Source organism: Cydia pomonella, chromosome 10, assembly GCF_033807575.1.
Source record: "Cydia pomonella isolate Wapato2018A chromosome 10, ilCydPomo1, whole genome shotgun sequence".
Taxonomy (NCBI): domain Eukaryota; kingdom Metazoa; phylum Arthropoda; class Insecta; order Lepidoptera; family Tortricidae; genus Cydia; species Cydia pomonella.
In genome coordinates, this window is record NC_084712.1 from 11,236,124 (window position 1) to 11,249,283 (window position 13,160).

The 13,160-nt window shown below is 35.8% G+C and overlaps 1 protein-coding gene across 1 annotated transcript in view; it reads left to right on the top strand.

Annotated features, from left to right (window-relative positions):
• Positions 1-13,160, top strand: part of LOC133522086 (meteorin-like protein) — a 52,971-nt gene that overhangs the window by 28,442 nt on the left and 11,369 nt on the right. The gene's annotated exons all lie outside the window — the stretch shown is intronic.

Below are 13,160 nucleotides of genomic sequence, written 5' to 3' on the forward strand. Positions count from 1 at the left end.
GTGCCTTACCGTAGGATATTTTCATAAGGGTAATAAACTTTTCCACTTTTTTCGTGGCGGTCTGGCAGGCGGTCGTTGTTCTCGCCGACCACATTCCGCGGTCGCCGTGTCACGCGCCGCTTGTGGCCTTATTGAATCACTAATGCATTGGACATGGCGTTTTTGGTCCGTGCTTTATGGGGTGCAAGCGCTTTCTTGTTGGAATGCTGTTGGAATGATTTTACGAATTAAGACAAATAATAGTTATATAATTAACTTCCGTTTCGATTAATCTGAGTTTACAAATTATATTCAAGACAAAAACAACAACACTTGGTTACCTAAGTACATATAAGTATATGCCTTCCCGAATCATAAAATATAAAGTGTATTCATTTTCATTGCTTTTGTGTGCAGTAGGTTTACTATGGTAAAAATAAACCGATATACAAATGCTATTAGATAATTGGTTAGTACGGGTTGGTCAGATCGGTATCTACTTATAAAGCGTATTTCATTGCTGGTAAGTAATAGAATACATTGACCATGACGAAAGTTATTAAATTTAATACATTTTCGACTTGTTTTAATTGTTCTAATTAGATTAATACTTAATTTAATTTATCTTACACCTTTTAAATCGGTTACCAAGCTAAAAATCTCACACAAACCAGTACCTACCGCATACGCCGTAGCTGCTGTGCTATTTTAAATGACTAGGTACCTAGTGCACTAGATTTGCATAAAAATGTAAAAAATGAAAGTTCCGCAAGGCCGTCTTGTTTCATTACAAACTTGAAGGATCGTTGAAGTCTTTTATATGGCGGCACTTTTATCTTACTTATGTTTAATAATTATGGCTAAATATATTTTTTCCTTTATACGAGTACGTAGAATTTTAATTACAACAGCTTGATGTTAGGTATATTCAAGGTATTCCAATTGGTAAGAGATAGTATTGTTATAATAATTGTTTGTAAACATATGCTAATAGAAGCGCTATTGTTATATCATTAAGTGAATAACGAAACGTTTAGCATAACAACTCGAAACATAACACATTCCATGGGAACTGTAACTCATTCCGACCACATTCACGAAATATATGGGGCAATGAATTTAAAAGCGAACATTTGTGTTCAAAGACAGCTACGTTTCACCGCAAAATAATCGTTCTAGTTAACGTCATATGATGTAACGAAACAATGATCTCACTTTCCTTGGGAACCGAACGTAATGATGGCAGTCACGAAATATATAGGGCAATGAAATTGTAAGTGCACATTCGTATTCAGGGCACAACCGCACGTACGCTTCTCACGGGCGCTCCGTGGGGCTCCGCGTACACTACGCGACAATTTTGAGCTAAAATGAAAATGTTTTGTAACTTCCGAGAAACATCAATCTTTTAGTAACCCCTTTAACTATCCTTTCATGTTAATAGCGCGACAAGATCACCGTCTCTCATGCACGTACATACATATCATTCATTGATTTGGTCAAGATCGTAACGAATACTGTCCCGCATTAGTGGAGATTCGCCAGCCAAATATGTCCAGTGCGGAAATGCCCTGATTAATATGATGGTATGACTGACTTTCTAACTTACAAACGCTTCACAACGAGCTAGATTGTGGATAATTATAATGTACATAAATATCAAAAGTTTATCGCGGCTTACTTTCATGTCCTTAACCAAAACGAAAGATAATTTTATTTATAATTTCACAAGCTCTATGGGTACGTATAGAGTCTATAGACATATGAATGAGAAGAAGTACAGTCGGCAATAAAAGTGTGTGTATTTTTTTTACAATAACTTGTTAACTTGTAAATTAGTGTTAGCAAAATAAACATGGGTGACTGTACGTGCGTGGGATTATGGGATTCATGCCATGCGGGTTGGGGGTTGGGGCATTTCACTGGCAATAAGAATGGACTGTTTGACGGTGAGTGGTGCGGATATTTGATAAATAAATAAAATAATGAAAAAAATAATCCAATTAAGGGATAAGAATAGATTTGGGATCCTAACGAAATAACAGTACTTTTTCTATTAAATTCCGTTTCGGGAGAAAACGTTTCCCGCTAACTAAATCTTTACAAATCACTGTGATTTTGATGTCGATCGCTTCAGCATAATATATATCCTAGATTTACAGGTTTCACTTAATTTTTTTATATTGATAATTTAAAAAAAAAGGAAAACCTATAACATACTAAAAATCATGGAGGATGGTAAATATTAAGAAGTGGAAAAACGTTTTCTCTTTTTGTATGGAGGATCTCGTGGTATACTTTCCTCTTAAAGATAAAGATGATATGATTCCATTTTTATTATGAGAGCCATTTTATTATTGCATAAATTAATGTTTATCATTTTTACTATTGCGATTAGATAGAATGTAAGTTAAAGTAACTATGTAATGTCTATTTAAAACCAAAAAACTGTCGCTCCTACGTAACATAGTTTTTGCTGTTCGTAATTTAGATGCCATCTCGGCGCTCTCATTTGCAATATTTCACTAAACATTCTAAACAATATAACTTGAAATGGTAAGTATAGACTCGGGTGGTGAAACCTAAGGGACTAGATAAGCAAGCGTTACAAAAGCGGAGCTTATCCGAGCTGGTGGTACAGTTTTACGTAACTCCATTTGCGTCTAATAGCCGCTTTAATTAAGCGGTTGCTGTCCTGACGGAGGGGACACATCGTCACTGTACTGTTTTAAATAGTGGTAATGTTTATCGATAAGCGCGCGAGTTTATTGGTTAACTATATAATTAGGTATCTGGAGACAATACTAATAAAATGAATAAAACACAAATTGTTAAACGCAATGAATCAAAGATGCTTGTAGGTACATTAGTAGCCTTACCACGACTGCCTTAGCAGTGTGAAACTGACATCGCTTACGTCTGCGTAACTTACTTTCTAGATATATATCTTGGTCGCACTAACATGTGAGTACGAGCGAGATGCATAAGAAAGTAAAAGAAGAAGAGAGGTAAGTGAATATGTCAGTGACTGTATAAGAGTGGCGAATATAAAAGTAGATAGTTTGATAAAAAAAAATGACAGCAGAATCTGATATACACATATATCACATCACGTCTCAAGTGATCCGTCATACATATATAATTTTATCACTTTCTATACGATGTAAATAACACAATCTGTGTTGTCCGTCAGTCCGACAAGTGCTCGATAGAGGATAGTCACCGTGTGAAGTGGCTTATCGCCGCGGCCGCACGGATTTTGGGGGAACGACCCAATTTGTATGGGAAAAGGTTGTGTTTGCGCATCGAGATTAGGAATCGATTTGTGTTTTATGACTATCGATTGAGATAAGACCGCTGGAGATCAATATACTTCCTGAGATGTAACTAACAGCATTTCGTTATGATATGACATTATATTATGCATTTAATATTTATCCTTTTAAGCACTTTACATTTATACATATAATAGCAGTTACTTTTATTAGTCTATAAATACATTCATTTAAGTTGGAGCATGAATATCCAGTAAATGATGGATGTGTTTTTACTTAGGTCCAATAAAAAAAATTAACCACCTTAAAAAAAGGAGGATGTTCTCAATTCGTCGGAATCTTTTTTTTATGTATGTGCCCCGATTACTGGAACATGCCTGAAATATTTTTTTTTTGTTTCAAAGGATATACTTCCCAGGTGGTCCTACTAAAATTTTAACAAAATCGGTCGAGCTGTTTATAAAAAATTAACAAATATGATACATCGATGATATATTACTCCGAAACCTCCATTGCGTTTAGTTGGCCCCATATTATATATAAATATAAAATACATCTACCTACTTTCCACAAAAAAAAAAAATTAAAAAAAACCGCTTTCAAAAAACACTTACTTATTTGGCTTGGCATCGACTTCAAACACATCAGGAAATCGTATGTAAATACCAAATATTTTTTGTTTTTTAAATCTGATTCTTTAAATGACCTTTACGTAAAAGAATAAGGAATATTATGTATATTAAATATGTAGTTATGTTTGATTGTTGCATATAATCAGATAAAATTTCCATCAAAGTCAATGACACGAATATATCTAATCCACTTTGTGTTTGTGTCCAACCCTTATCATTTCTGGTGCGCGTCGAAGCCGCGAATTAGTATATGGATGATCCAGGATTCCCACGCTTACGTGAAAGTATGTGATCGCATGACGAAATGCTCCTATCTGGTTATCGACACATTTCCCACAACTCTTCACTATTTTCTCATGCTTGTCTTGTCTTTGCGCAATCAAATTGATTACGCAAAACGCTTAGATTTTTTCCCTATTGACGGTGGTAAAGGACAGGTGATTAGGCATGTTGCGTCATAATCTCATAATACAATACTCGTATTTATCATATTATTCTCTAAAAACTGGGTACCAAGGAGGATACATTTTAAAATCGCTAATTTCTTATTTCGACTTCCTCTTTCCAGTTAACTAAAAAAAGAGAATTGTGTTCCTTTTTGGAATCTATATTTGTAGTGAAACATAGGTATGTACAAGATGAAGGCTCATTCTATCTGTTTCTGTCCATCAAGTCTTTCGTAAATAATGGATTGTGTACCTACACATATTCAGTAGATATTATTGGCAATAATCGATAATCGAACTTGTACTTGCTACAACGAACTAAGAAAATGTAACGGAATAAAGGGAGTGCGGTTCAGCGTTGCATTTAAATGCATAACTGCGCTTTCCTCTCACCCCATACTTGAAGGAGCTGGATCGAGTTCGCATTGAAATGTACTACTTACATACCTTAAACGTTATGCACATTAAATGTTTTTTTGTGCTATTTACGATGATACATCTTAAAATAATTATACTATTATGAATGGTAATGATTTTACTTATAAGCTGAATTATTTGTAAACCCTTTATATATGTTGAATTGTTTTGCTGCTGTCCTGACCATGTTTTGTAGCCAGTAACAAAGGTCGGGTACAGAATAACTCCCTGTCTATGCACAAGGCACGCAGCAAAGTACGGCAGTGTCCTCATAATTACGGACATGCCTTCAAAATGAGAGGTAATTGGGGCGGCTCTTGCGCCGTCGCCTGCTCTCGTACACATGCGGCTATTATGCCACTACTTCGTTTATCAACATTCACAACAAAATGTCGTCTAACTTATGCAAAAAGAAGATTTTTAACGTTTAAATTGTACCAGAGCGAAGCAAAACAAGATGGAAAGCGCGAGCGAAAATTCCACCGTTTATCACATTTTTACGGCGTCGCTGCTATTATTACACGAGTCTCTATAAAGCCCAATCATTTCATAAAATAATTAAAGTAAATTAAGACAAATTAGCATTAGTTATCGAGTTTTACTGCAGCTTAGCGTTAATCGGCGCTTGTTTACGTTTACAATGCAAAGGTCAGCGGTGTTTTCGAAACATGTTTATAATATCTGTCGGCTAGTCGGCGTAAAAACTAAGCCCATGTGGTGTCGGCGCCGCGGTGACGTCGTTCGGCGCCCAAGTCGCCCGCACATGCGCCCCGAATTCAACACGATCAATTAAAAATGTTTTTAATTTCACTTCCAGGATTTATTAGCGACTTCTTAATATACTGTGACATTAACATGTAAAAATAAACTAATTGTGTAATTTTGGTATTACATACATATAACATATGGAAATGCTTTTATACTCCCGTTCCGTAACACGTGAGATAAAGTAGGCAGCATTCGTTTTTTCATAAACGATAATAAGTACGTACTTATCTCCTACAATTACTCGATATCCATATTGGTACAGGAACTGATACATATGTACAGGCATGCGACATAAGTAGTAGTAAGTAGCTTAGTCACTACCTATGTACGATCATGGTGTGTTTGCAAAGTCAGTTAACTTGGAAAAAAACTGGTTACTTAAGCATCGACATTAACGGAGTTGCCGATGATGGTTCCGTCGTTTCGTCTAGAGACCTCTTCGATTGTTAGGGTGTCAAGATAAAGTAATATAATTATTAGTAGTTAAGTACAGTCAGCTGCAGAGAGAGGTAACTCCCCCTGCATACAATTAGTCTATGCAAGGGGGGGGGGTCACCTCTCTTTGCATCTGACTGTACATCCATTTTGTGCCAGATGATGAAAAATATTACTTATGGTTTCAGCTTATTTAATAGGTAGTGAATTCTTACAATATAATTTAACGCCATTTGCAGTAACGGTTTAACATAATTCTATGTAATATTCAGAAAGAGTCATAAAAAGACGCTTCCTGTTCAAGGTAATTTTAATACCTATTTTTCTTTTTTTACGTACATCTTGCATATCACAAAATCTGGGTCTTATATCCTTATTTTAATATATAGTTAATGTATTGACTACGTGCGAAGTGCATGGTGGGATTGGTGGGGGTATAGTAAAGCGATCGCAGCGCATGCGGTGGTAATAATTGGTACTTAACAAAGGTTAGTGTCTTTAACATTTCGTACAAATTTTATGTACGAAATGCAATTTTTAATTCACGATAACTCCTAAGATATTCATGTAAATTGTGTGGTTTAAGGTACCTTTGTAATCTCTAACGTATTTAATTTTATAATGATTAATACTGTATTCATGTAAATAGCTTTGAAAATACCACATATTTTGTGATCTTTGTTATCATGATCATGTTAAGAAATAGTAAATTTTCCTTAAAAGATAGACATACACCTTCCCGGACTTTTTTGTAGACCAATGAAAGAGAGACAACCCCACCATACATTGTGTTGTTATAGCTCAAACGGATTAGGCAGTGTTTTCGATTAAAGCTCCTAGACAGCGTGATTTTTTCCGACATCGTTAGCAAAAATCGTCATATTTCAACCAATTTTACAAAAAACCTTAACAAATTATATACTCAAACCTTCTTCAAGAATTGTTCTATGGAAAGGTGAAAACCGTATGAAAATCTGGTTAGTAGATTTTGACTTTGGGTGACGTTTTATAAGATGTAGTGATTTGACGTTCTCCGCTTTAGTGAAGTAAGTATTTTTCACAATCCAGCCGCGTGCATGCACTGGTCGCGTCTAACGACAATCTCAAAGTAAACAAGTAGTAAAGTCCCGATCAAAATTTTACACTAGATAAATAATTATGTTACGTTATAATAAGTATAATAAAACAAGCTTTCAAATTATGGCTGCTTTTTTTTATTTAAAGCTTTTTTATCAGTCAAAACCTTTGTGACAGAACTTAGGTAAGTATGACCTAAGTCTAACTATATAGGTACTGGACGATTTATAGTATTGACATTTTTAAGATATCTAGAGCTAAAAAATCGTCAATTGGGTAAAAAATGTGAAGCAGCAACAAATTTGTAGGTTACGCAGTGCAGGCGTATCTTATCCGTTTTGTTCCGCCACATTAGAATTTCAATTGTTACTTTAAGCATCATAAACAAACGCAAAATATTTGCGGAACCACAAATGGCGTAACGAACGTGGATCATATGGAGTCATGGCGCATAAAACTGGCTAAATCGATTAGGTTCGATCCGTTTAATGGTCCCTGCGTGCAATGAGTTAGATGACGGGATTTATATTTATACTTACGTTCATTCTTCCTTTGATTTATTTGGATCAGTACGCGTGATTACATATTTGTCGATTTATTTGCAACTAACCTCCGCCCGGGAAGCAAAGGCCCTTCCTCTCTGTCATTATAATTATAAGACTAAAGTGTTTCATAATTTTCATAAATATCTTTAAATGTTTTTACTGTTTGACAACTAATCTGAACTACCGGTGGGATTTGCCTAGAAATTGACAAATGACCACCTTACATGACACCAAAATACAAACAGCAAGCCAAATTAGCACCGACTTACAAGGAAGGGTACCCAACTGTCCGACTCCGATTTGATTCATTTGGATATATGTTATAGAATAGTCTAAAATAACGGACACGTATTTTTTTTTTAGCTGCCCAAACTCAACCTGTTAGGAGAAAATTGCCTTCAAAGTACTAAAAAGTTATTAAATCTTCTAACTCCTATAGAAAGTGATGCTCAAGCAACTTGCTAGTTAATGGCTGGTTTGAGTATATGTTTGAAAGCAGCAAAAAATAATGAGCACGTGTTTTGTTATATCGGCTAAAACTCATTTTTTTCCTAAAAAAATCGACATTCGAAGTTTTATAATATCTTATCGCTAAAGTTACACATAAAGACAGGTATTTTTTTTAGGAAAACTTGAGTTTAAGCAGATATAACAAAACACGTGCTCATTATTTTTTGCTGCTTTCAAACATATACTCAAACCAGCCATTAACTAGCAAGTTGCTTGAGCATCACTTTCTATAGGAGTTAGAAGATTTAGTAACTTTTTAGTACTTTGAAGGCAATTTTCTCCTAACAGGTTGAGTTTGGGCAGCTAAAAAAAAATACGTGTCCGTTATTTTAGACTACTCTATAACATATATCAAAATGAATCAAATCGGAGTCTGACAGTTGGGTACCCTTCCTTGTTAGATAAAGATGTATTTACCAACACATCACCAATTCCGATCTACGAGGCAGCAATTATGATTTTATTTTGTCTTCATTTAGATACCTATAATTCTATAGAATACCGCAAACTTCAGTATTCATAAACAAGCAGTTGAAACTTTTCGCGTCACACATCCTAGCTCAGTTACTTCTCTATTCGATTAATCCAAGATATGAGGTGCAGAAGTGCAATTACCTTGGAGGCGACGACAGAGGGTCGCCCACGCGCCCGCGCACGAGTTCAACCATTATACAATCAGGACCAATCAGCACACGATACCATTACCCCGCAATCGACACAGATCAAATGTGAAAAATACAGCTCTGCTTCATAAACCGGTCCAGTCGAACGATTTAAATTGCAACCGACGATGTAAATGCTGCAGTTTAGAATTGTAAAGTAGCAAGCACGGATTTGTGGATTACGAGTAGATCTGCGAGAGGATTGAACTGTTACCTAAATACATAAAAGGGTTTCTGTTTCTTCTAATAGAAATGTTATCTTCACAAAATGCATGTCCACAAAATTACGCAATAAAAAATATCAAGCTAATGCTTATACAATTTGAAAGAAAGTAAAGATTATCCAAACATAAACCTCGAAATTTAATGATGGCCTGGAACACAAAAAAGGTTAAAGGTATCCAGACACGTAGGTTTTTTACTTTATTGGTGTAGATGGATATAAATGGACATATGAATACAATAGCCACGTGCGGCGACGTCGCCCGCGGCGCCCGCCTCTCCCATTGTCCGATAGCCCATTGTTTCACGGTCATTCTCCATGCATGCTTTGACAACACACCTGAATGCTTCGGCTTAATACTGCTCTTTTAAGTATAAGCCTTTTAGGAATCGATTTAAAAATTCGCTTTCTTTTTTACAGATTCCCAAAATGAGGCGAGGTTCTCATTCGAATACAGACTGAAACAATAATAAATTTGATTTCTGTCAATTAAGAATTTCAGCCAATTCTTTCGTTTTTCTTGAGTGTCTTTTCTTTCTTACTGTAAATTAACTATATTTCAGGTATTATGTAGCTAGATTTGAAAAGACAAAATCGTAACCAACCTATAATTTTATAACCGTTTACCGCGCTACAGTTTCTCGACTGCTAAACCATATTTTAACAAAGAACATGGAACTTTTGTTGCTAGCACTCTCCGACAGTCTCTAGGCTTTGACCCAGAAATGAAAAAACGTATCACGAAGACGCGGTAGTGTGCTGTAAAGATTGATGTTTTTGTAAGTGTGCGAGTGAGCTTAAAAGCTTATTAATGTCCGTGGTAGTGAAAGGCTTGTTCGTGTGTGTGTACAGGCGACACAATGCTGCCTTTATGAAGAAAAAGGTTATATACATGCTGATTTTCAGCAGACATACGTCGTTTTAGAAAGTGACATAGGACATAAGCGCGTGGGCAGGCCGCGGGCGCAGCTTGTCGCTGCCAGGGCTGCTTTGTTTTTCTTATTGCTTAGCATCTTATTAGAAATTTTATTGTCAAGAGAAATACATAGACCATCCTTGATGTTACTATTCGCTATTGTGAGAGGACAATAATAAACTAAAGCATGCGCCTACGCTTTGTGTCTAACGAAGTTTAATTTATGTAAATCTTAACTTTATATATTATTTTTATCTTATTCAAATACCTACAAACAAATGTTCAAACTTCAACTAGACCAAAATAAGTGTTACTAGAGCTATGAAGCTCAGCCCTATCGTTAGAATAGCGGTTGAACGTACTCGTCATTGTTATCTCGGGCCAGCTTTGGGCGAGAATAAATAAAACTCTTCGTAGAAGAGATACACATTTATTTTATTATTCTAGCGGCTTGGAAGCCAAGATAAGGCTTTATTGGACTTGTTATCGCAATGATGAACTCTCCACACTAGCTTGCCGTACTTTAGGCCGTTAAGCCCATAAATATGATACCTACCTAACTCATAAAACTAAAAGCTAATGTTGCCACGTGGCATTCGCAGTTTCTATTATAAAATCGATAAATTATTTTCTGACCTTTGCCTTCGACCAAGCTGTTTTTATAAATCTGGAAACGTTGTTCGTCGGATTAACATAACTCGTCGAAAGTTGTTTTATTATATTTTTTGTAAGAGATTTAAAAGGTAGGTATTAGAAATTATAAAAAGCGGTTGAGTTGGCATATTAACACGAATGTGTTATTTTATTGACGCGTTTACAACTCTATATCGGTTAGATATTAGTTTTTTGTAGGCAACCATATACAACTTAGTAGCATCCATAAGGATCTGGCTTTTAACAAAGCATAAGTATTTACCAGGAATAATGATTTACATAACTTAAAATGCACTAACTATTTCATTTATCTGGTCTGAGCCACTTTGATGTAAGTATTTGTAATACTCATACTCGCGCATTTTGGGGCATTTTATTTATTCATAAGAACAAACCACGACTACGGCCTGTCGTTTTTTGACACAACACACCCCTTCTTTCTTTTCATCATGTTAAAATGCATTGTCATGTTTTCGGGTAACTTAATACGCCATACGTCTTCTACCTGACGAAGCCTGAGTACCCTGCCTAACATATGAGTACTACTTAACCTCTAATTAACTAGTAGATACGTTTATCCTATAAATAATATTACATGAATACTTTATAGTGAAATCATCAGTATCATCGGAACACAATTGTTTGATCTTTTTCTACATTACTAATCACAATGCGCTTCCTGGATTCCTGGGCAAAAGTCTCGTCACTCTCGTCTAATTAAGGCGGTCGAACAGTATTTCAGCAAAGGGTCTCATTATAAAAACACTCATTTTGAATCCCACAAAAGTAGCCATATCCAGCCACGAAATAAATTAAGCACTAATTTGAGCGCGCGTGACTTCATCTCATCGGTCCTCTTACTGTGAAGGGGATGACGATATCAAACTTAAGGCGAGTGGAACTGAGACATACGGCACATTCGATGGTATATGTTAAGGCTTAGTCTCAGATTGAAAAAACCGTAGGTATTTAAATTTGTTTAAAAAATTGTCTTTAAAAAGTTTTTAGGATCATCGTCATATTTGACCTGTATTCTTCAACGGAAAATATAATTGGAATCCTTACCCACCTAAGTATTTAGGTAAGTAGATATTAGGTATACAAAAAATCTTAAATACATTTTGGCATTTTCTGAAATATATTATAGGTAATTAGACAGTGCAATACAATACAATACAAATCCTCTTTATTGCACAACCTCAAAATAACATTTACAGAGACACATACATAATACATGAAGACAGAGGTGACAACAGGCGGTCTTATCGCTAAAGAGCGATCTCTACACCAGTCAGAGAGAGTGATCAGTACCTAATTACATAAAATATATTCTTTTGGTGACGAAATGCTTTGCCTTAATGCATTAGCGGCTTTTAGGGCTTCGACTGCGTCATTTGCGTGGTAATGGGCCAGATTGCTTCAATTTGAATCTGCTGGTGATCTTCGTTTTGTATTTTTTCTTAATGGGCACGATTACATCGCGTCTTGTTTTTATGTCATTATCGAAAACGATGCTTATCGTTGGACTGTTACCGTAATATTCGTTAATTACGTTATTCTGTAGTAATTTTATGGTAACCATTAGGTAGGTACCGAATTGATAACCTTTATATTTTTTAATATTTTAAAAGAAACCAATAAAATACCCGATGAATAAATAATTCCGTGAAATGAAGCTAAACGCGCAACAACTTGAAATAGTTAACACTCATAATGTTTTGGAAACAAAAACGTGCCGTTTTTACGTGTCTTTTTTGTGTATTTGTTTTAGCGCGCGCCGATAACGCAGTCAGGGGTCGAGACGGTGGCAGCAGGGTTATAGCCATAAATTCGACTATTACGTTCCAATATATGCAGATCCGGATCAAATATGGTGGTGCGGAATGCGTTTAAAAACGTCGTTTACAATTATCTAATTCATCTACTATAATACGTACAAGAAAAAATATAGCCTCAGCGTATTTTACATTGTCGGTTAAATTGATTAAGGAAAATACTTATATAAATATGAGATGATACTGATAAAGAAAGATACTTCTTTAAATATCTCCTAAGTAAAGAAAAATCGGTCAGTAAAACTCGTTCCGTACCGTGTAACCTTAGGTTACGCATCCCTGCATTACAAGGGTAGCGTTCAGTAATATCCACGTGTGTGTCGCGTCGCCGGCATTCCAGGCCACATGCACCCTGCGACGCGCACTTGTTACCATTAGGCTACCCCATAATTTACTACCAACGTATAACTCATCGCGCGCCCATTAGCTAGGATTAAGGAAGTCCTCGATGACGTAAAAGTATCTATTCCCTTTTTGGTAAAGAAGCGGTAAACCACTCGAAATTAGAATGTAGCAATAAATATTTATATCTACTTACGTACACCCAATATCGTAAATGTCATCGACAATAAGCTAACAGGCCATGTTAATCAAACTCGTTTTAGCTGATTGATGTTGTACTGCACGAAACTTTATAACCACCATTTTATTCGAAGGACTTCGACAGACGCGAGATTTATTAAATCAATCAGCGGTAATGGCCATAAATTCTGAGACATTCTTATAAATTTTAAATTGGTCCGACCACAATGCGTTGTCGTAAACCCACGGTGAATACAGTACATA